The sequence below is a fragment of the Chiloscyllium plagiosum genome, chromosome 8 (genome assembly GCF_004010195.1).
Source record: "Chiloscyllium plagiosum isolate BGI_BamShark_2017 chromosome 8, ASM401019v2, whole genome shotgun sequence".
In the NCBI taxonomy this organism is placed as follows: Eukaryota; Metazoa; Chordata; class Chondrichthyes; order Orectolobiformes; family Hemiscylliidae; genus Chiloscyllium; species Chiloscyllium plagiosum.
In genome coordinates, this window is record NC_057717.1 from 14,304,431 (window position 1) to 14,326,974 (window position 22,544).

Sequence of the window (22,544 nt, forward strand, 5' to 3'; positions counted from 1 at the left end):
CAACAGCCTCACTCGACCAATTCCTTCTTTCCTGACATGTGTTAACTTATCAAAGACACACAGTAGCTGTTGTTTGAAAAAGCTCTACATTTGAATTGTGCCCATCCCCTGCAGTTTCCTTCCCCATCCTATGTATCATAAAACCTTTCCTAATCGCATCATAATTGCCTTTCCCCCAGCTATAACACTAACCCTGCGGTATACACCTGTCCCTTTCCATCACTAAGGTAAAGATAACTGAATTGTGGTCACCATCAATCAAGTGTTCACCTACCTCCAAATCTAATACCTGGTCTGCAGCTATAACACTAACCCTGCGGTATACACCTGTCCCTTTCCATCACTAAGGTAAAGATAACTGAGGAGAAAGTGAGGTCTGCAGATGCTGGAGATCAAAGTTGAAACTTTATTGCTGGAACAGCACAGCAGGTCAGGCAGCATCCAGGGAACAGGAGATTCGACGTTTCGGGCACAGGCCCTTCTTCAGGAATTCAGATAACTGAATTGTGGTCACCATCAATCAAGTGTTCACCTACCTCCAAATCTAATACCTGGTCTGATTCATTACCCAGTACCAAATTCAATTTGGCCTTGTGCCTTGTTCGCCTATGTACATACTGTGTTAGGAAACCATTCTGCACACATTGGACAACAACTGACCCATATAAAGTAATTGAACTGTAGCGTTTCCAGTCACTATTTGGAAAGGTAAAGTCCTCCATAACAACTACTCTGTTATTTTCGCTCCTATCCAGTATCATCTTTGTAATCCTTACTCTACATCTCTGGAACTTTTCAGAGGGCTATAGAGAAATGACAACAGGGTGGTGTCTCCGTTTTTGTTTCTAACCTCTTCCCATACTAACTCAGTGAACGAGTCCTTATCAAGCATCCTTTCTGCCAACGTAATATTGTCTTTGATTAACAATGCCAACCTCCCCCCCGCCCGCCACTTTTAGTGCCTTCCTTGTTCTTAATAAAGCATCTAAACCCCGGACCCTCCAACGATCAGTCCTGTCTCTGCTCTATCCATTTCTCCAAAATGGCCACACTCGAGCTGTTCTCTGTTTGGCTTGTCCTATAATAGTAGTGTTGTCCCAGTTGAACATCAAGCTGTACAACTGCGCAATTTGGAAACAGGGAGTGATTGGAGGGATGCTAAACGAGGGTGTGTTGGTTAGATCAGAAGACAGCATGAGGGGAGATAGACAGGAACAGACAGAAAATGGAAGTTTTATTTTGAAATTCTCACGGACTGCAAGGCCTTTATCTATTGCCATACCCTGTGAGCACTGTGCAGATACTGGCTGTGGTCCCAGAGAATTTATCTTCAATAATATCACAGAGCTGAGTTGCTGACAGTAAAACAGAGTCCAAAAGGCCAAGTGATTTTTTTTTTACAGTGAGAAGGTGATTTAATTTAAACAGACTGGGTGAACAGCAGCAGGAACGGAGAATCGTGCTCGATACTGAGATACTGCGCCATAGAATCTCAATGAGGTGGCTCACTAACAGAGGGGAAATCAGCATCTCAGCTGTGGGCCAAATAATGATTGAGAAAGATTGCACACCACTCGCGTCGTTTTGTAATATACATTTCAATTTATGTAGCTCAATATCATGAGTGTATCTTATCTCTTTGTACTTTCCATAGTTTAGTATGGACAGAAAATCATTTTGTCTTGTATTTTGTGTTCAACAAACAGATTTTACTCCTCATTCCTCACTTTTAATGTATCCTTGAATCTGTTATTCATATGCGTTATAAAGGGTAACATTCCAATACTGATGACTGGGGAATATCAATGTCCCTCCCTCCTGTCTGAACTGCCATGTCCCACAATTCTCTCTGTTTTCTGTCTCCTCCACAATACCATATTCACACTGTAATTGAAGTCCAGTAAATGACACTTCATCACAGTTCACGAACATCGATAATATCAATAGCACAGGCCTCATCTGCCTCACTCCGAAACTGGAATAACAATCTGAATTGCATTTGTCACGTTCAATTCTCTGTTAACATAGCCGTGTCATTTGTCTGTTATAACCCCACGTTTCTCAGACACATATTCCCCTCGAATCATGAACGATAAAAATTGTCTCAATGTTTTATTGAAATTATAATGCTTGATCACTAGTTATAGAATGTATGTTTTCATTTATAAACAGAGAAGCATGTTTACGTCCTGATAAACTTATGGCATTACTCCTGCATCCAAGGCAGATTCAATGGTAACACTCAATTCATCGACCAGCCTCGAGATTTGTTCCATAAGCCACCCTCACAAATCCCATCCAGAATGCGAAAGTTTGAATCATTGTTTTGATTTTTTATAAAATATTGAATTGAAAGGCGTTGGCTGGAGATATTTGTTCAGTGACCGTGATTGATGTCAGTCTCCGTGGATCGTAAATGTGTCACTGGAGGGATTGCCCCTTCTATTAATTAAGGACTCGGTTCAATGTGTTATCCCACTATGGGCGGGAGCATCACTGACTGGACTAACAGGGATCAGCAGCTCGAAAGACTGGGGGAGGAGAGATCAGAATCTGAGGACATTAGACTGGAATATTACAACAGACAGGAGTTTATCCTTAGGTCTTTACTACCTTTCTCGGCCTTGGATATCATTAGCATCACGGATCGAAGGTATCCTTTGGGTTATTCAAGGTGGTTACTATCCCATCCTCGCTATAGTTGGTGTTCCTGGTATGTCATTCCATCTGACCATTAAGCTGAGTTGATCTGAATTGCTGTTCCCATTCAAATTTTAGAATTTGGAAGTCATCATTTTCAGATACAGTCAAAAATTTTATTCATTACAAATTATAACTAGCAAATTACTATTCACAACTTACTCAACAATATGCGAGGAGAAACCAGACTGTTCTTAATCTCCATGATCTTTTCTCTCCATTCAGATTTACATTTCTACATATTCTCCCCACTCACCAATCATTCCCAAGACCACTATCAGGATATTTCAGTCTCCTTCTCAGCCTCAGTGCAACTGCTGAATAATTCATCATTTGTGCCTTTGGTAAACCCAGATAAAACCGTTTCAAGTCTCTTCTAACTGTGCTTACATCACAAAATATTTGCACTTGAGATAGTTAATTTGTCCTCTCCACAGAATCTGACAGCTAGACAGGCAGTGCATGGTGGTCAATTCATTGACTCATCATCAAGAGATACAGAATAATAATCTTTTGGTGTCTCATGAAGGAAGTTGATGGAATGCAAATGAAATCATCACCGCTTGTTTTAAACAGAAGCCTATCTCTTTGCCCCATGCCCTATAGAGAATTCAATGGGTCATCTTTCCCTGGTCAGGTCTCGGTGTGACTGCAAACCCACAGCATTGTATTTTACTCTCTGCTGTCCTGGGGAACAGCTACTCAGTACAAGATCGGCATAACATGCTGGCCTGACCAGTGCTGCACACATCCCGTGAAAGCAGAACAAAAGAAAAGACAGCTCCCTTCCTCTGCCTGATTTCCATGTCCCTGCAAGTCATTTTCATTCAGGGAAGTGACCATTCCTTGTTTTGAGTGAAGTCTTTCTGCATGAGTCTCCCTCCGAGAGTGATATTCATCTCCATCGGCACCTCTGGTGATGACGTTATTGATGCTGACGTACAGACGTAAGGAACTTCTAAATTCGACATCATTGGCAGTGTAGAGAGAAGTAATGGTTTTTTATACTTCAGGAAAGAAGCTGAGACAGCTAAGTGAGGGAACCAAATTATTGCAATCAACCCTGAGAATGTTGTCGAGATAGTATTTGGGGTATTGTGGGCAGACCTTCTCTCCTCTTGGCAGAAAGAGTGTAAAGGAGTTTCACCAGACTCAATGTTGGAATGATTGTACCATCGGGAGTGCATGAGGATTAATCTGTAGCGCCTTGAGGGATTAAGGGGTGACTGCATTGAACCTTAAGGGGATGGACAGTCACCCATTACATTCCGAACAGACACTGATACGATGATAAATTTCATGGCTTGTTTATTACTTGGTTTACATGATTCTCGACAGTTTAAAGGTCTCTGGGAACGTCCCTCTCACCCCACGCCACTCCCCATTTCGAGTGAGAGAGCGGGAGAGAGAGAGAGGGCCAGTTTTTGACCAACCTCCCCCCACATTATGAACGTCATGTTATGCACAATCCCGACAGGAGCCACAATTCCTTCATGCTAAAACAGTTAAATATTTCCATCAGCTTCTGACCTCCATGGAGAACATGGGTCTGTCTTCTCGGTGATGGAAGATGCCTCTTTGAGACTTGGCACAAAACATCTGGCTTCCTTCCTCACTGCCGGCAAACCACGTTAAAGTATCATGTGTTGCACAGGCAATGGAGCCATGAGGAACATCGTGAGCCGTCTATGACTGCATTCTCTGCTCCATTGGTTATTCAGGTTGCAGCACCAATGACACCTTCCTTTTCCTGTATAAATGTCTTGAGGGATTGAATGGCCTCCTCCTGGTTCTATAGGTTCAAGGGCCTGATTGGGCTCTGCCTGTTCCTGTTTAAGAGCTCAATGTACTGACCAGAGCCCTCCTCTTCATGGGGACGAGGCAGCACGATTGAATGGACTGTCCCTCTTCTTGTTCAGTCGTTTTGATGGGCTGAATGGCTTCCACATGTCCATGTAACCAGCTTCAAGTGCTGAATGAGATCCTCTTTTAACTGTGGAAATGTGCATTGTCTGGCCATGCTGTCACATGAATGTTACCGACACTTTCACAGCACAAACCTGCCTGCTGTCCAGGTCTTACTGCACATGGACACAGAGACTGGTTCAGGAGCTGAGGGGTGACAAAATGTTATGAACATTGTGTGATCTTCAGTGATCACCCCGCCTCTGATCTCATGATGGATGGGGGCTGTCAGGGCTGCGGGTGCATAGATGTCGACGAAGGAGCTGAAGATGTTTGTACTGAGGACATTAACCTGAGGATCTCCTGAAGAGATGATCCGGGACTGAGAGGATTGTCAGCCACCGCCCACAAACATCTTCCTTTGTGCTCTGAAAGACCCCAACCAGTGGGAGGTTACCCCTGACTCCCATTCAGCTCAAATAAGTAGGTGGTCCCGATGACATTCTCAGTCAAACACTGCCTTGATATCAAAGCCATTCACTCTTTTCTGAGGCCCTGTGTTCACCTCTTGTTCATTTCAATAGGTGATAGCGTATTTGCAGGGAGTGTTGTCCTCTCACAGAGGGTAATCACGGTCAGAAATTGTCTGGGCTAGAGAGTTAAGTGAGCTACATCACCGAAACTATTTAAAGAGGAGTTAGATGGATAGTTGACCTGTCAGAAAGCTGAGGGATGTGAAGAATTGGGCAGTAAAGAGGAGTTAATGTTTACAGTAGATCAGCCACTATTGTATACAATGGCTTGTCTGTCCAAATTACCTGATCCTGTTCCTTATGTTCTCATTTTCTTTAATTGCAAAGTAAACGGTTGTAATTTTCCTGGACGTTCTGTTATTGAATGTTGCAATAGAGAGAGCAAAGCATTTTTGAGTCATCTCTGAGTGAGATATGGGGCTTTATACATAATGAATCTTGGTCTAGACCAAGACCAACAAATGAAGCACAAGTTGCAGAGAGGGGGCACTCTGTAAAGAGACCAGAGACATCTTTCGACTCAGGCGACTGACTGTGTGGAGTTTGCACGTTCTCCCCGTGTCTGCGTGGGTTTCCTCCGGGGGCTCCGGTTTCCTCCCACAGTCCAAAGATGTGCAAGTCAGGTGAATTGGCCATGCTAAATTGCCCGTAGTGTTAGGTAAGGGGGTAAATGTAGGGGTATGGGTGGGTTACGCTTCGGCGGGTCGGTGTGGACTTGTTGGGCCGAAGGGCCTGTTTCCACACTGTAAGTAATCTAATCTAATCTAATCTCCAGCATCTTTCGAACCCAGCCTGCATTTCCAAATAACATTTTCTAATCCATACCAATCTGTGTGTGACAGTTGCGAGGGATTGAGTGAGATCTTGTGTTGCAGTGGGCCAGGTATTTGGTGCAAGTGGCCCCCATCTGCTCCTTGCAGGAGCTGTGAGGTGCTGAATGGAACATAGGAACATAGGACTGAGGAGCAGGAGTTGGTCATGAGACACTTTGTCACTGCTCCACCAAGCACTAAGTTCTGATTATCGTCTCAACAACAGTTTTCTGTCTGTGTGCCATTTTCCTACATTCATTTGTCTGTCAAATGTTTAACATACATAATTTTAGATAAATGGAAATATCCAGGCATCACAAACTTCTGGGGAAGGGAATTCACACTTTAACAGCCCTTTGAGAATCTCTTGTTCATGTTCTGACCAATGTTCGAGGGTCACTAATCCCTTTCCCACACCTCCGGGTGAAAGCAATTTTCAAATGTAACCCGTTTAGTCATGTGGCCAATGATATAGGTCTCAGGATGGATAATTTCGTAGAAAAGTGTGAAACACACAAAGTTGAACGCTGAACAAATGGTAAAATGATAGAGTGTCCCAAATATTTTTCTGCCATTGAAGTTATTCTGCTCCCACAAATGTCTGGTAATAGGATTTTTCCCCGGAACAGTTGGATTTGGCTGATTTCCCTTTGCTTCGGGCAGTGGAGAGATTCCTATGAGATGACGCAGGGATTTTCTGCTCTTACACCTTGATTTCAGGCAGAACACAGTCAGAGACAGAGACAGAGAGAGCAATTGGCTGCTGCTTCTGAGGTAGGTAATATTTTTCTCCCTCCCTGTGTGGAAAAATACAATAATGTCAATTGAACACCAAACTGGGCCATGTGTACTCTCCATGAACATGCTCTGGAATGGATGATAATAGACTGTATGCTGTATGCAGCATCATTGCTTTTGTTATGCACAGTGTCTTTCATTAGCAAAAAAGAAGTGCCCGCTTTATAATTTGATGGCATGTTTATATGTGTCTGCGTAATTTTTAAAAATGGGTTAATATCTTCATAATATTTGTGTTAATATCAATACATTTCATTCATAAAAATATTCTCCAGCTTTAGCCTCCTTAGCAAGAGAAAATATGTATCCAGCTGATACACTTTTCTGAAAACAGTGGTTCAATAAGATTTCTCATCTAAGACGTAAACAGATCATCCCGATAACAAAAGGCTTTCATTTCAGGAATGAGTAAAGAGAAGCAGCTTTGAAATTCTTCGAAAGGAATTATATCAGTTTTTTAGTTTAGAGGATCAAAACTGCACCCAGTATATCTGATGTGGTCTCAGCAATGCCCTGTACAGATGGAGCTAAACATTCCTGATTAAACCCAATACCCGTAGCCACAAACAGCATCATTTCACTTACCGTCCCAGTCACTTGCAGCACCTGCAGACAGACTTCATATGATTCATGTACCAGGAATATGAAAAATATCTGCATCACAGAGTTCTGTGATATCTCTCCATTTAAATTGTTTCCTGCTGTTGTATCCTTTCTACCAAAATAGACAACTCGCGTTATATTATTTCTGCTGAAGGTTTGCTCACTAACCTTCCTTGTCTATATCACAATGCAGATTCACTACCTCCATTTGAAGATATATCGAATGATATCCATTCAATCCCTTCGTTCACATATTTGACATAGATTATTGATTATTGATGACCCCACAGTGATCTCTGAGGCCAAACTAGTTATATATTGGTAAAAATATTCATTTATCTCTACTGTCTATTTCCTGTTAGGGACAGCATCCCTGTTCCTATGCAGCAGTTCAGGCGGGTTGAATGGCCACTCCTGGGCTGTGTAATGTACTCAACGAGCTGAATTACTTCATTCTATATTCCTGTGTAAATCCTTTGACGGGCAGAATGGTCTCCTCCCATCTCATTGTAACGACCTGTGTGGCTGAATGCGGTGGTCCCCTACCCTGTAACAGACTCGAGGGGTGGATTGAGGGAACAACAACACATGGGGTAGGGGCGGCAGTTGGCCATTCGGCTGTACCATTCAGAATGCTCATGGCAGATCCGATTGTGTGGAACCATCCCTCTCCTGTCTGTTCCCAATAAACATGGACTCTCCTGTCCAGCAAAGATTAGTCGAGCTCAGCCTAGAATATCTTCAATAGCCGAGTCTTCACTGATCTCTGAGGATGAGCACACCACAGGTAGCACAACACTAAAGGGAAAGGCACATCCTGATTTCACTGTGGGACCCATTATTTTAAATCTGCCTTAACCTCAAATCAAATGACTGCCCCTTTTCGGATGTAAGGATACAATAACTATGAATAGGCATAAACCATTCTGCCGTCCAGCTCTGTTCCACAATACCACTGACTCTTTCCAATCAAATATTTATCAAACCCAGCCTCTTCTGCTGTCTCAGGAAGAGAATACCTGATAGAATAACACCACACAAGCATTAAAGAAAGGAACAGAATTAGGGATTCGGCCCATCAAGTCTGACATGCTATTCAATCATTTCTTATATGTTTCTCAACATCATTCTACTACCTTCTCCCTAAAATTATTGATCTCCTTATAAATCAAAAACTTCTTTGTTTGTGTCTTAATGACACCAGTGTCTGTGTCTTTGTGTGTGTATGTCTATGTGCTTGTTATCTGTTTATATTTGTGACTACGTCTGTCTGTCTGTGTATCAGACTGTGTGTTTGTATCTGTGTTTCTGTCTATTTTTGTGTGACTGTATATGTCTCTGTGTGCTTCTGTGTGTGTGTATGCCTATCTCCTTGTATGCATTGTGCATATTAGTATATTATGGTGTTTACCAGTATTCCTGTGTATTTCAATGTCTGCATCTCTGTGCAAACGGGCATCTGTTCTTTTGCGAGTGAGAGAGATGAGGTTGGAATTGCCAGTGAGTTTAAATAGAGAACTACTCTTTACTGACTATTGCTCCTTACTCGGTGGGTGCGACGTGGATGTTTCAGAATTTCCACACAAGGCCTCCTGGTCCTTTTCGGCTCCTGCAAGGGTCCTCTTCACATGGCGGGGTAGGGGGATGAGAGAATGGATGTCAGGTACTCCACCACCCGGCTTGGCCCTTTCTGTCCTATTCCAGGCTGTTTCTCCTGGAATGGGAGAAGGGAAGGAAGGAGTGAGGGTAGCCCTGCTGTTAGTGCTGGTGTAGGTGGATGGGGGAAGGGTGAACTGTCAGGATAGAGTCTGTCCAAAGTGTTGTATCCACGCCATGTTATTAGTGGGCAGGGCTATTGTGTCAGTGACAGAAAAAGTGGGGGAAGAAAGGTGCTGAATTCAATAGTAAGAGTGGTCTGTGGTTTGTACACAGATCTCTGAAAGTTGCCACCCAGGTAAATAGTGCAGTGAGGAAGGCTTATGGCGTACTGGCTTTTATTGGTAGAGGAATTGAGTTCCGGAGTCCTGAGGTCATGATGCAGTTGTATAAGACTCTGGTGCGGCCGCATCTGGAATATTGTGTGCAGTTTTGGTCGCCATACTATAGGAAGGATGTGGAGGCACTGGAACGGGTGCAGAGGAGGTTTACCAGGATGTTGCCTGGTATGAAAGGAAAATCGTATGAGGAAAGACTGAGGCACTTGGGGCTGTTTCCACTAGAGAAAAGAAGGTTTAGGGTAAGCGGGCATTGGATAGGTATATGGAGGATAGTGGGTTAGTATAGGTTAGGTGGGCTTGGATCGGCGCAACATCGAGGGCCAAAGGGCCTGTACTGCGCTGTATTCTTCTATGTTCTATGTTCTATGTTCTATGGTCATGCTTGAGCCGAATTTGGAGAGACAGTGTGAGCCTTGTTCAGGGGTAGGTGCTATAACAGATATACAGTGAGTGTGAGGGAGCAGAGAGAATATAGTAACACTTATCCTGACAGAGCGGGGAGGATGTTGATACTTGTCCTGTATTGCTGACCAATTCTTCATATCATCCCAGCGTCTAGGCGAGTCTCCCTTTATGTCTTGTCCAAGTCTATTACTAACAACACCCACAGACCCTGTCCCTCAGATTCCACAGAATCAGTTTGGGTGGATCTTATAAAAAGCAAAGAGAAGCAAACATTGGTACGTTATATATCGAGACCAAAACTGTCGCACAAATATTTTGCATCATATGCTCTGGAAATTGGATATGCAAGTATAAGCAAGGGGAAGCAATGGCCTCGCGGTATTATCGCTGGGCTCTTAGCCCAGAGACCTAGGGAATGTTCTGAGTACCCAAGTTTGAATCCTGTCATGGCGGATGGTGGAATGTGAATTCAATAAGTATCTGGAATCAAGGGTTTACGATGACCAGTAACCCATTGTCGAATGTTGAAAATACTCATCTGGTTCACTGATGTCTTTCAGGGAAGGAAACTGCTGTCCTTACCTGGTCTGGCCTGCTTGTGACTCCAGACCAAGGCAATGCTGTTGACTCTTAACAGCCCTCAGGCATGGGCAATAAGTGCTGGTTATAAATGCGACGCCCTCATCCAGTAAATGAGTAACAAATAATCGTGGGTGCTGCAGTAATACTGGATGGCATCAAGTTGCATCGAAACTGCGTTAACTAAGTGACTGCTAGTGTTGTGACAAATAAATTCCATAAGTGTGTATCAGGTGGGTTGAAGAGTATGTTGTGAACCAAACCAGAGAGCAGGTTATTTTGGATTTGGTGTTCTGTGGTCAGAAAGACTAATTACTAACCTTGCTCTGAAGCAGCTTTGAGGAATTGGAACATTAATATGTTGCATTTTACATACCGTCTGCATGTAATATAGAAATTTTGAACATTATAGTCAAACATCGTGGAAGCCTGGAGGCTAGAGGGTCAACGTGGCTCCAGTGAATTGGAAGAGTAAAATATAACATTCAGTGAGACACAAGCAGTGGTTGTTCGAGCCACAGAGTCATGCAGCATAGTGAAAGGCCCTTCGGCCCAAAGTAGTCCATTCCAGACAAAATGTCCATTCACACTAACACCGTTTCCCTGCACTTTCCCGTTATCCTTCTAAGCCTTTCCTGTCCATGTATTTGTCCAAATGCCTGTTAAGTATTGTTAATGTACCTGCCTCAAAGATTTCCGTTAGCAGCTCATTCTATATGCATACCACCCTCTGTGTAAAAAAAGTTGCCCCTCATAATCACTTTTATTCTTTCTCCTCTGACCTTAAAGTGATGCCCTCTAGTCCGGGATTGTCCAACATTGGGGAAAAAAGACAGAGTGCATTCACTATCCATTCCTCCCATGATCTCATACACTTCCATCAGATTCCCCCTCAGTCTTATACACGATAAAGTAAAATGTCCAAGCTTGTCAAACCTCTCCTTAAAACCCAGACCATTGAGCCCTTGGCAACATCCTTGTAAAGTTCCTCTGCAGTCTTTCCAGTTTAATAACATCCTTCCCTTAACAAAGTGAACAAAACTGAATATAATGCTGCAATTATGGCCTCACCAGCATGCTGTATAACTGCAACATAAATACCCAACTTCGATATTCAATGCCCTCAATGATGAAGGTCAGTGTGCCAAAAGCCTTCCTCACTGTCCTGTCTATGTTTGAATCAACTTTCAGAGAACAGTGCACCTGAATTCCAGGGTCTGGCTGTTCCACTACAACCCTTAAGGCCCAACCATTCACCATGAAACTCCGACCTTGAATTGACTTTGAAAATGCAAGAACTCATATTTATCCACATTCAACTCCATTTGGCATTTCTTGGCCCACTTCCTTAATGATTAAGGTCCTGCTGCAATGTCTGATAACCTTATACAACATAGAACATAGAAAAATACAGCGCAGTACAGGCCCTTGGGCCCTCGATGTTGTGCCGATCCAAGCCCACCTAAACTACACTAACCCACTATCCTCCATATACCTATCCAATGCCCTCTTAAACCCGGCTGCCCCTCTGCTTGCCTTCTTCACTGTGCACGATACCACATTATTTATTGTCATCTACAATCTTAATAATCATGCATTGTACATTCAAAACTAAATCATTATACATAAAACAAACAGGAATGGTCCCTGCACCGAATACTGAGGCACTCCACTAGTGACAGACATCCAGTCCGACAAGCATCCTTCCACTATAACTCTCTGCTTCCTACCATCAAGACTATTTTGGATCTAATTTGCCCTGTTCCCACTCAATTCCATGCAATCTAACCTTCCAGAGTAGCGTACCATGAGAACCCTTATTTTAGACCTTGCTGAAATCAATTGGACTATATATATCACACTGCCTTCGTCAACGTTGCTGGTCACTTCTCGTCAATAACTAATAAATTTGTCAGCAATGATCTCCCATACACAAAGCCATGCAGACTGCTCCTAAGCATACCCTACCTTTCCAAATATATGTTTATCTTATCTTTCAGAATATTCTCAAGTACCTTACCAACTACAGATGTTCGGTTTACTGGTCTATAGTTCCCAGGTATTTGTTGCAGCCCTTCTTGAAGAAGAGCATAGCATTCCCTGTCCTCCAGTCATCCGGGACCTCACCCATGGCCAGCGATGATGTAAAAATATCAGATAGGCGCCCGCAATCTCTTTTCTGTCCTCTTAAATACTTTTGGATATGTCTGTTTCTAGAAATACTGCGAAGTCTGAAGCAAAAGTCATTTTTTTTATGGTAAAAGCACCCAAGAGTGAGAAAGTGACTTAATGATGCTTAACCTAACAAATTAAAGATGATATTAATCATAAGAAGTAACTTCAGAAGAATTCCAGACATTATGGAACCCTGAGAAATGTCAGAAATTTACAGTCCAGAAAAGGAGGGCCATGAAACTGATAAGGAAATCAAAAAGCGAACATGCATGCTAACAAACAGGAACACAAAGACTGCATAAATCTACATATGTATTTCAAAGGAAACAAAATAGAAGCAAGGTCAAATGTGGAAATTTGTAATCGGGAGAGGAGAGGTTATTGTGGAGAACAGGGAAATGGTCAAGAAAATAACCAGTTACTTTGCATCTGTCTTTATCGAGGAAGATCCAGAAAATCACCCAGAAATACCACATGATCATACAGGAATTGTGGAACTAAGACACAAAGTCAATTCATATCAGTAACAAGGTAATACTTGAACCTGGAGCTGGATGGAGCATTGCAATGTCTAACGAAACAGATGTAATTCATTTCAAAGTGTCAGAAATAAATCAGCAATAGAAGTATTAATTGCACTGTCGATGACTGTGTTTTATTTTCCTGTACATTCTAAGAGGGCGGAAAGCCATTGCAGATAAATGGAAGGTAATAAACGTGATCCGAGCATGGTACGTAGATGAATGGAATGGATCCAGACACCTGGACACGGAAAAAGTGATAGTGTGGAGAAATGCAGACCAATTAACTTGACATCTGTAGAGAAACGTTTGGAATCTATGAGACAGAATGCGATATTGGATATTTAGAAATTAACAGCAACATCGGAGAGAATCAGTATACATTTCTGAAAGGAAATCATACCTAATAACTTCGGAATTTTTGAAGGGTAATTGGAAGAATATATGTAAGTGGAAAGTTAAAGTTGGGTTCACCTTCAATGAAAGGCGTCAGAATGTTGACGCAACAAAATGCTGAAGTAGTTTCATAGTGTATTGGTGAGACTGTACGTGGAATATTGTGCACAGGATTGGTGAGACTGTACCTGGAGTATTTCGTCCAGGGTTGGTGAGACTGTACCTGGAGTATTGTGTACAGGATTGGTGAGACTGTACCTGGAATATTGTTTACAGGGTTGGTGAGACTGTACCTGGAGTATTTCGTCCAGGGTTGGTAAGACTGTACCTGGAGTATTGTGTACAGGGTTGGTGAGACTGTACCTGGAGTATTGTGTAAAGGGATGGTGAGACTGTCCCTGGAGTATTGTATACAGAGTTGGTGAGACTGTCCCTGGAGTATTGTGTACAATGTTGGTGAGACTGTAACTGGAGTAATGTGTACAGGGTTGGTGAGACTGTACCTGGAGTATTGTGTACAGGGTTAGTAATTCTGCACCTGGAGTATTGTGTACAGGGTGGGTGAGTCTGTACCTGGAGTATTGTGTACAGGGTTGGTGAGACTGTACCTGGAGTATTGTGTACAGGGTTAGTAAGTCTGCACCTGGAGTATTGTGTACAGGGTGGGTGAGTCTGTACCTGGAGTATTGTGTACAGGGTTGGTGAGACTGTACCTGGAGTATTGTGTACATAGTTGTTGAGACTGTACCTGGAGTATTGTATAAAGTTTTGGTGACCTAATCTGAGAAAGGATATATTGACCACAGAGGAAGTGCAATAGACATTCTCCAGATTCGTCCTTCAGATGGCGAGATTGTCTGATGCAGAAACTCAGACTGTGTTTTCTAGGGTTTCAAAGAATGAGAGGTGATCACAGAGAAATTTAGAAAATTCACTAAACATATGACAAGGTGGAAATAAACAGGATGTTTTTCTGGCTGTCTACTCTACATTTAAGGCAAATAATGGCAGGATTTAAGACTGCAAAAAAGAGGAAATTATTGACTCGGAGAGGACTGACGAATACAGGGGCATGGAAACCTGTTGGCATCGCAAGTTTAGGGAGAATCCCCAGCTATTCAACAAGTGTGTCATGTAGAACAGAGTAACCAGGGAATAGGTAGGAGTCATTAGTGACTTGCCAAGTTGCATTTAAATCAACTTTAGTGGTATCAGTCAGAGGGTGCCTGTTGGTGTGACTGGAGGCCGGTGTCTAATGGTGCACCATAGGGATCAATGTTGTGTCCCTTATTATTTGTGATTCGGTGGTGCCTGTGTTGGACTGGGGTGGACAAAGTTAAAAGTAACACACACCAGATTTATTCGGAGGCACGAGCATTCAAAGCGCATAACCACCAGATGAAGGAGCAGCGCTTCGAAAGCTAGTGCCTCCGAATACACCTGTTGGACTATAACCTGGTGTTGTGTGATCTATAACCTTATCATTGTGGTATTCATAAATGGTGCATCTGTAAGTATGGACGAGGGATGGGGAGAGTGTGATAACTATGTTTGTGTTTGATACAACGTGTGACCGGGTGGTTGGCAGTGAGGAGGAAGGTCTTATATTGTTGTGGTTCTGTTCGCCGAGCTGGGAATTTGTGTTGCAAACGTTTCGTCCCCTGTCTAGGTGACATCCTCAGTGCTTGGGAGCCTCCTGTGAAGCGCTTCTGTGATGTTTCCTCCGGCATTTATAGTGGCCTGTCTCTGCCGCTTCTGGTTGTCAGTTCCAGCTGTCCGCTGTAGTGGCTGGTATATTGGGTCCAGGTCGATGTGTTTGTTGATAGAGTCTGTGGATGAGTGCCATGCCTCTAGGAATTCCCTGGCTGTTCTATATTTGGCTTGCCCTATAATGGTAGTGTTGTCCCAGTCGAATTCATGTTGCTTGTCATCTGCATGTGTGGCTACTCAGCATAGCTGGTCATGTCGTTTCGTGGCTAGTTGGTGATCATGGATACGGTATCCATGAACACCAGGAAGGATGTGATTGTACTGGAGGGGGTTACAGAGGAGATTCACCAGGATGTTCCCTGGGATTGAGCATATTAGCAATGGAGAGAAGGTGGATAAGCTCGGGTTGTTTACATTGGAGATGAAAATGTGTTGTTGTAAAAGCGCAGCAGGTCAGGCAGCATTCAAGGAGCAGGAGAATGGACGTTTCGGGCATTAGCCCTCCTTCCTGAAGAAGGACTGATTCCCGAAACGTTGATTCTCCTGCTCGTTGGATGCTGCCTGACCTGCTGCGCTTTTCCAGCAACACATTTTCAGCTCTGGAACCCGGGTCTCTGGCGCTGCGAGGCAGCAGTGCTAACCACTGTGCCACCGTGCCGCCCATCTGCTGTCCTCACTTTCTCCTTGTTTACATTGGAGCAGAGAAGGCCTAGGTGGATGTGATTCAGAAGGAAGATTATGAGGGACATGGACAGGGTGGATAGACAGCAGCTGTTCCTTTTAGTCAGAGAGAGATGAACAAGGGGAGCACATTCTTAAAGTAAAGGTTGGAGATTTACAGGGGACGTGAGGATTATCTTTCACCCAGAGAGTTTTGGGGTCCGGAATGCACTACCGAAGAGGGAGTTGTCACGGGTAACCTCACATCTGTTTCAAAGTACTTGGACGACCACTTGAAGTGTCATAGCATTCCCAGCTATGGGGCTCGTACAGAAAAGTGGGACTAATGTGTGTATTTCTGATGTATTTCTGATGAGTACATGGTTGTGCAAGGTCAATCATTGAGAAGCTTAAGACAGGAATTGATGAGTTTCAGAACACTCTATGTGTACAAGGGTAATAAGAGTGAACTTGTAACAGCTTCAAAAAGTACGTCAATGGCAAAATTAAAGGAAAAGAATGTGCAGCTTCTTTACAGTCTGAAACCAGAAAATGGGACATGGAGAAGAGGGAAATGGCAGAACTATGCAGCAAATATTTCAGTTATGTCTTCACAGAAGAAAACAAAACAAAAAAACAATCTTTCCAGCAATACAAGGAAAGCTTAATCTGGTGAGGGAGAAAAAGGGAATAGAATACAATTAGCAAACAAACATTATGGAGAAAATACTTTAACTAAAAGTAATGGGCTGAGACAAAGGCAACAGAGATTTATCAAATGGGAATCATATTTGAGAACCTGACTTTTAGCAAAACTATGTCGAAGCAATCAATGCAATACGATTGGAATTTCAGGAAGATTTTTGATAAAGCCCCAAGCCTACTATGCAAATTCGAATCCTATGGGACTGGGGCTAACAGAAGGGTACGGTTTTAGAATGGGAGAGCTAACAGGAAACAGTGAGTAGGAATAATTCGATTTTTTTTTACTGCAGAGGACTCGGGGGGTATATCAGGATTCAGTGTGTGGGCTCTAGCTATTTAAAATACACACCAAACGTTTGTTAGAGGGAATCAAACGTAATATTTTCAAGCCTGCTGATGGCACTAATCAACGTCGGATTATGAGTGGGTGATGAGGATGTAAAAAAAGCTTCAAGGTGACTGAGGCAAGTGGAGTGTCTGTGCAAAAACGGGGCAATGAAGAGCAATGACGTTGTACCCTTTGATGCGAAAAAGAGAACGGTAACCTACCAGTTGAAAAGGTTGTAAAATGTTACTCTATAAAGGGACTTATGATACTTTTTGCTTCATTCTTCACCAACCTCCGCCATTTATACAGGGCAGTGAGTTCTGAAGCCAGAAGAAAATACTGGGAATGTCTTTGGGACACTTACCAGTGTACATAGATCCACCAATTGGGTAACTGTAACATTGAAAAGTATCTGGATCTCCCTGTACACTAGTCATTGATAGTAGTTTTTTTTGCAGGGAAAGAAAGCAGTTAGGAAGGTAAATAGTGTGTTGGACCTTCATTGCAGGGGGGTTTGTGTCCAGGTGCCAGGGTGTTTTAGTGCAACTGTACAGGCTATTGATGAGACCCCATCTCGAACATTGTGCTGTATTGTGTGCAGTTTTGGTCTCCCTACCTAATAAAGGACAATGCTGACATTGCGTGAGAGCAATGAAGGATGACCAGACTGATCTCTTGGATGAGAGACTTATTGTGGGAGCAGAGTTTGGGTCGACTGAACCTATATTCCATGTGCTTTAGCAAAGTATAGCAGTGAAATATATAAAACCCTGACAGGGTGAGACAGATTACAAGCAGGGATGATAATGTTGGAGCCATTTCAAGGACTATTGAAGAGTTTATCACATGTCTGTGCGTCTGGAGTCACTTTTATCCCTGACCAGGAAAGCACAGGAGATTTACTTCCTGAAAGTACATTGGGGAAGTAAACTGATATTTACAAACGACATTTGCTTCAGACACTATTACTGACACCAGATTTCATATCTCAATATTTTATTAAATGTTTTTAACTTCCACCAGCTGCCAGAGCATTATCATTGTCTGGATTAGTAATCCAATGACATTTCCACAATAGCACCATCTCCACATGGGGACCTATCAGAAACCACACTGAGCAGGTTATTTCTGTGCTGCTTGACAGCTCTATCAAAAAGAACGGCCACCAATTTGACTATCGTGATTGTACTGAGGGCGTGGTAATTGGTCAGATTTTAATTATTCTTCCCTTAAGGGAGTGGACATAGTTGAGTAATTTTCCGCATTGCCAGGGAGATGTCAGAGTTGGAGCTGGAATGAAACCGTATCCCCAGGGACATGTCTTGTTGTGTAGCACAAGTCTTCAGTCCTGTTGCAGGAATGGTGTCAGGGCCCATTGCCTTTGTCGTATCTACTGTGTTCAGCTGTTTCTTCATGTCACGTGCAGTGAATCAAATTGGTTGAAGACTGGCATCTGTGATTCTCTGGGCATCATGGCGAGGGTGAGGTTGGTCAAGCACTCAACACCTCTGGCTGAAAACGGTACAGATACTACATCCTTCTCTTTTACACTGAGGGGGCAGGGCGGTTCCGTTATTTAGGGTGGGGATGTTTGTGGAGCCCTTTCCTCTGTAGTTTGTTTAATCGTCCATCACCATTTTGACTAAATGTGGCAGGAGAGCAGAGCTTCAATCAGATTTGTTGGTCATGTGCGGTAGCTTTAATGGGTTAGCATCAGGTTTAGGTTCACGTGGTTCTGACCTTGACACTATCACCCACACTCGTCACTGAGCCATAGATCGTGTTGATGGTAATGGCAGACTGGAGGATTATCCTGGGGAAAAAAAGTTACAGGTTGTGGTTGAATGCAGGACTTCTTCTCCTGCTGCTGTGGTCTACAACACTATATGAAAACGCAGTTTTGAGCTGCAGTATCTGCAATGCAATTTTGTCCGTTCCCCAGTTAACATCGAGACCCATTCGCCCATCAGCCCTGTACTCAGTGGCTAACTCTGGTTTCTGATGTAGAAATAATTCCACTTTTTAAAATTCTCATTCTGCTGAGGGTCTCTCCCCGACTCATGCTTTCAATCTGACATATTCCACAAAAGCATTTAACTGATTTTAATTCAACTGTTTATTTCATCTGAATCTTTTTTCCTTTATTAATGCCATCTTCGGTGTTAAAGTGAACGTATTTCCCTCTGTTTCTTTCCCTGATAATGATTAAGAGCTCGGTATTGTCAGTGAAGCCAGCCTTTTGTCGTTCCAGAGCCAATGAATTCTCTGGATTCCCAATAATCTTCACCGCATTGTATGTTTTCTCTTTAGGTTTGATGATGTCCCTTACTTGCCTTATCACTCATTGCTGCCTTGTTCTCGCATGAGTATCTTGCATCTTCTTTCAGATGAATTTCATTATGTTCCGAATTATCCCAGAAACTCCTGCGATTGCTGCTCCATGGTCTTCCCTGCTCAGCTTCTCTTCCAGTTAACTCTGGCCAGCTCCTCCCGAATGTCTTTGTACTTAAATTGCTCAATTATAATCACACTCCATCAAGAAAAGAGCAACAGATATAAACCGAAAGAAGGAGTTTTGAGAGATGGGACACGAAGAATAATTGGTGGATTTCTTAACTAGATACAAAGAGAGAACGAGAGACAGAATGTAGATGTGAAGATAAGAAAAATGATAAAACCTGATTATTGAAAGAATTAGATGTACATTCCTCAATGTTTTGGCAATTCCTGTGTGCTGTGGTCCTTTGTACAGTGCATTTACAACAGAGTAATATGTTCAAATGCTGAGTCTGATGCCAGAATTTTTCTCTCCAATAATATGACAGACAGAAGCTTTGGAAAGACCCAGCAGGCCAATATATTGAATTCCTGGTACAAAGGGGATTTACCGAAATAAGTTGGGATACCATAAGCAAGATTTATAACACACATCCTGATAAGAATGAGAGACAAAAGTAACGAATCCCAGAAAAGGGGGAACGTTGAGAGAAGGGGAACATATCATTTCAGATGAGGATCAAATAATGCTTTCTCAATGTTATACATCATATGCACTGTTTTTCGTTAACTGTGTCTCCATTGTTCATTCATAATGTGTTGTACACATATGAACAATCTTCCTTATCTGAATACACACTGATTAAACAGTGTATATAAAATCATTTTTCCGCCATTTCAAACTGTCCTGTTGTCGTGCTACCAGAATGCATGAACACCAACTGGCCACCACAAGACATGACCCACTATCACTAGTTTCCATGCATACAGACAAAATACACCACTTTGACTGGGAGTACACATACATCGTAGGAAAGGCGAAACAAAGACACGCACGAAAGTTGGGAGAGGCATGACATTGTAATCAGTAGTACATTAATAAACACATCAAGTTCGATCCTATCTACCTTCCCTTGAAAAAAAAGAACTGGAAATGACATCACCCAATTTAAGAAACCACAACCTATAAATAGAGAAATGGGACATACCACCAGAGACTCTAACTGATTATGTTACCTAGTCTTCGTAACGAAACATCTGAAAACACACCTCCAAGCTCAGCGAGCTAACTTACATACTTATAAATTGTTATTTTTTCTTTTAGTAGATGAATTTGGGACTTCTCTGTCACTGATGTTTTAACAGATTACGAGGCGAGGTTAGCTTTTTTGGGTGTGTGGTTTTAATTAACAGAGGAGTTCGACATCGACATCATAACAGCTTGAGAGCTTGTCATATAGGATTAGGACAGATTTGAACAGCTTTGGTGTACAGAAGGTCCCAACAGATTCCATCACTTGGCAGTTAGTGACCTCGATCTTCAAATAAAACAGGTGAGAAAATTCATTTCATTTTATTTCCTTGTGGTTGGTTAAATTAAAATAAATGGCTTTGAACATTAATAAAGAAATTCTGGGGTTTGAACATGATTCCCAAATTTTCCAAGTAAGTTTAGAAAGACAGAGGAAGGGCATACTTTTAGAATTAACAAGTAGATTATAATTGGGTTTTACCAGGGACAAAAGGAAAGCTGAAATTGTAATGGAGTTGGTCAAGCACTTTGGTGTATCAGAGAAACAGGCAACTGCAGTCGAGTGAGAAAAAAACTTAAATTGCAAATCTAGCAACTGGACAAAGAAGATAAAGAAAGTGACAGAAAGAGAGAGAGACAAAAGAGAAAGAGAAAGAGAGGAAAAAGAAAGAGAGAATTTGAAATTCAGAAGTTGGAAATTAGGTAAGAAAGTTAAATTAACAGCATGAAGATAAAGGGAGAATGTAGGGATGTAGACAGCTATGTTAATATGTGGCCATATTTCGGTGAGAAAAATGTCAAAACCGTTTTTATTTCATTCGAAAAATTGACTCGGCAGATGGTATGTCCAGTGAACTTGTGGGTAAGGATAGTTCAGACTAAGCTGGTGGGCACAGGTGGTGAAGTGTGTGAAGCGCTATCAGATAAGGGATCAAGTGATTATGCATCTGTCAAACACGCTATTTTGAGTGCTTATGAATTGGTAGTAGAAGCATATAGGCGGAAGTTCAGAAATATAGATATGGATCCAGATCAGGGTTATGTTGAGTTTGAAAGAATTAAACACAAACATTCTGATAGATGGGTGCAGGCCTTTAATATGGATAAGCCCTGTGAGGCACGAAGGGAGAGTATTCTGCTAGAGTAGTTTAAGAACTCACTTCCAGAGATGGTAAGAATTCATGTGAATGAATAGAAAGTTCAATAAGTGAGTAACGCGGCAGAAATGGCAGGTAAATATGCATTGGTCCATGAGAAGACGTTTAGCTTCTGGGAGGATTTTCATCCTATGAGGGATAGAAATTGGGAGAAGGGGAGATCCTACACTGCAAAACATAGGGAAAAGCACACTGGTAATACTTTAACACAGATGAAAAAAGAAGTCCAAGGGGATTCAAAGGTGTTCTCACTATTAGTGAGTGGAACGCATAAAATTGCAGTGCCGATAGTTTAAGAAGGGCACTGTGAAAAGTTGTTTTCACTGCAGTAAGCTGGGATACACAGTGCTGGGCGTTGAAGGAAGACACTTTGGGAAAAGATGTGGAAAAAGAGGCTAAGCCTGTGGCATGAGTGAAAATAGTAAAGGAGATCAAAGTAGAGCCGATGAGCTGCAGGAGAGTGCACAGCCGAGGCAGGGGCTGGGTATGGAGGCTGTGCCTGATCTCTATAAAGAATTCGCCTCTGCGGATAAACTTTACTCATAAAGAACGGAGGGGGGGAGGGGGGAGGACAAGAGGTTACAATTTGTGAGATACGGGATCTGCTCAGTCTCTAATAGTTGAGAAGTGAGGTACAGGAAAACCACAACAGATCAGGCGGCATGCGAAGAGCAGGACAATCGACATAACAGGCATAAATCCATCCTCAGTAATGTGTTGGGGGGACAAGGGGGCTGAAAGATAAATAGGAGGGTAGGAGCTGGGCTGGCGAAAGTGTCAGTGGGAAGGCGATGGAATGTTGTAGGTGGGAGTGATAGTGATATGTCCGAGGGGAGGGTGGAATGGATAGGTGGGAAGGAAGATGGACAATTAAGACAGTTTAAGAGGGCGGTGCTACTTTGAAAGGTTGGATCTGGGATGAAGTTTGGGGAGGGGAGATTTGGAAATTGATGTAGTCGATGTTGATGTTGTATATTTTGAGGGTTCCAGCTATCCTACCACCTATCCACTTCACCCTCCTCTCCGACCTA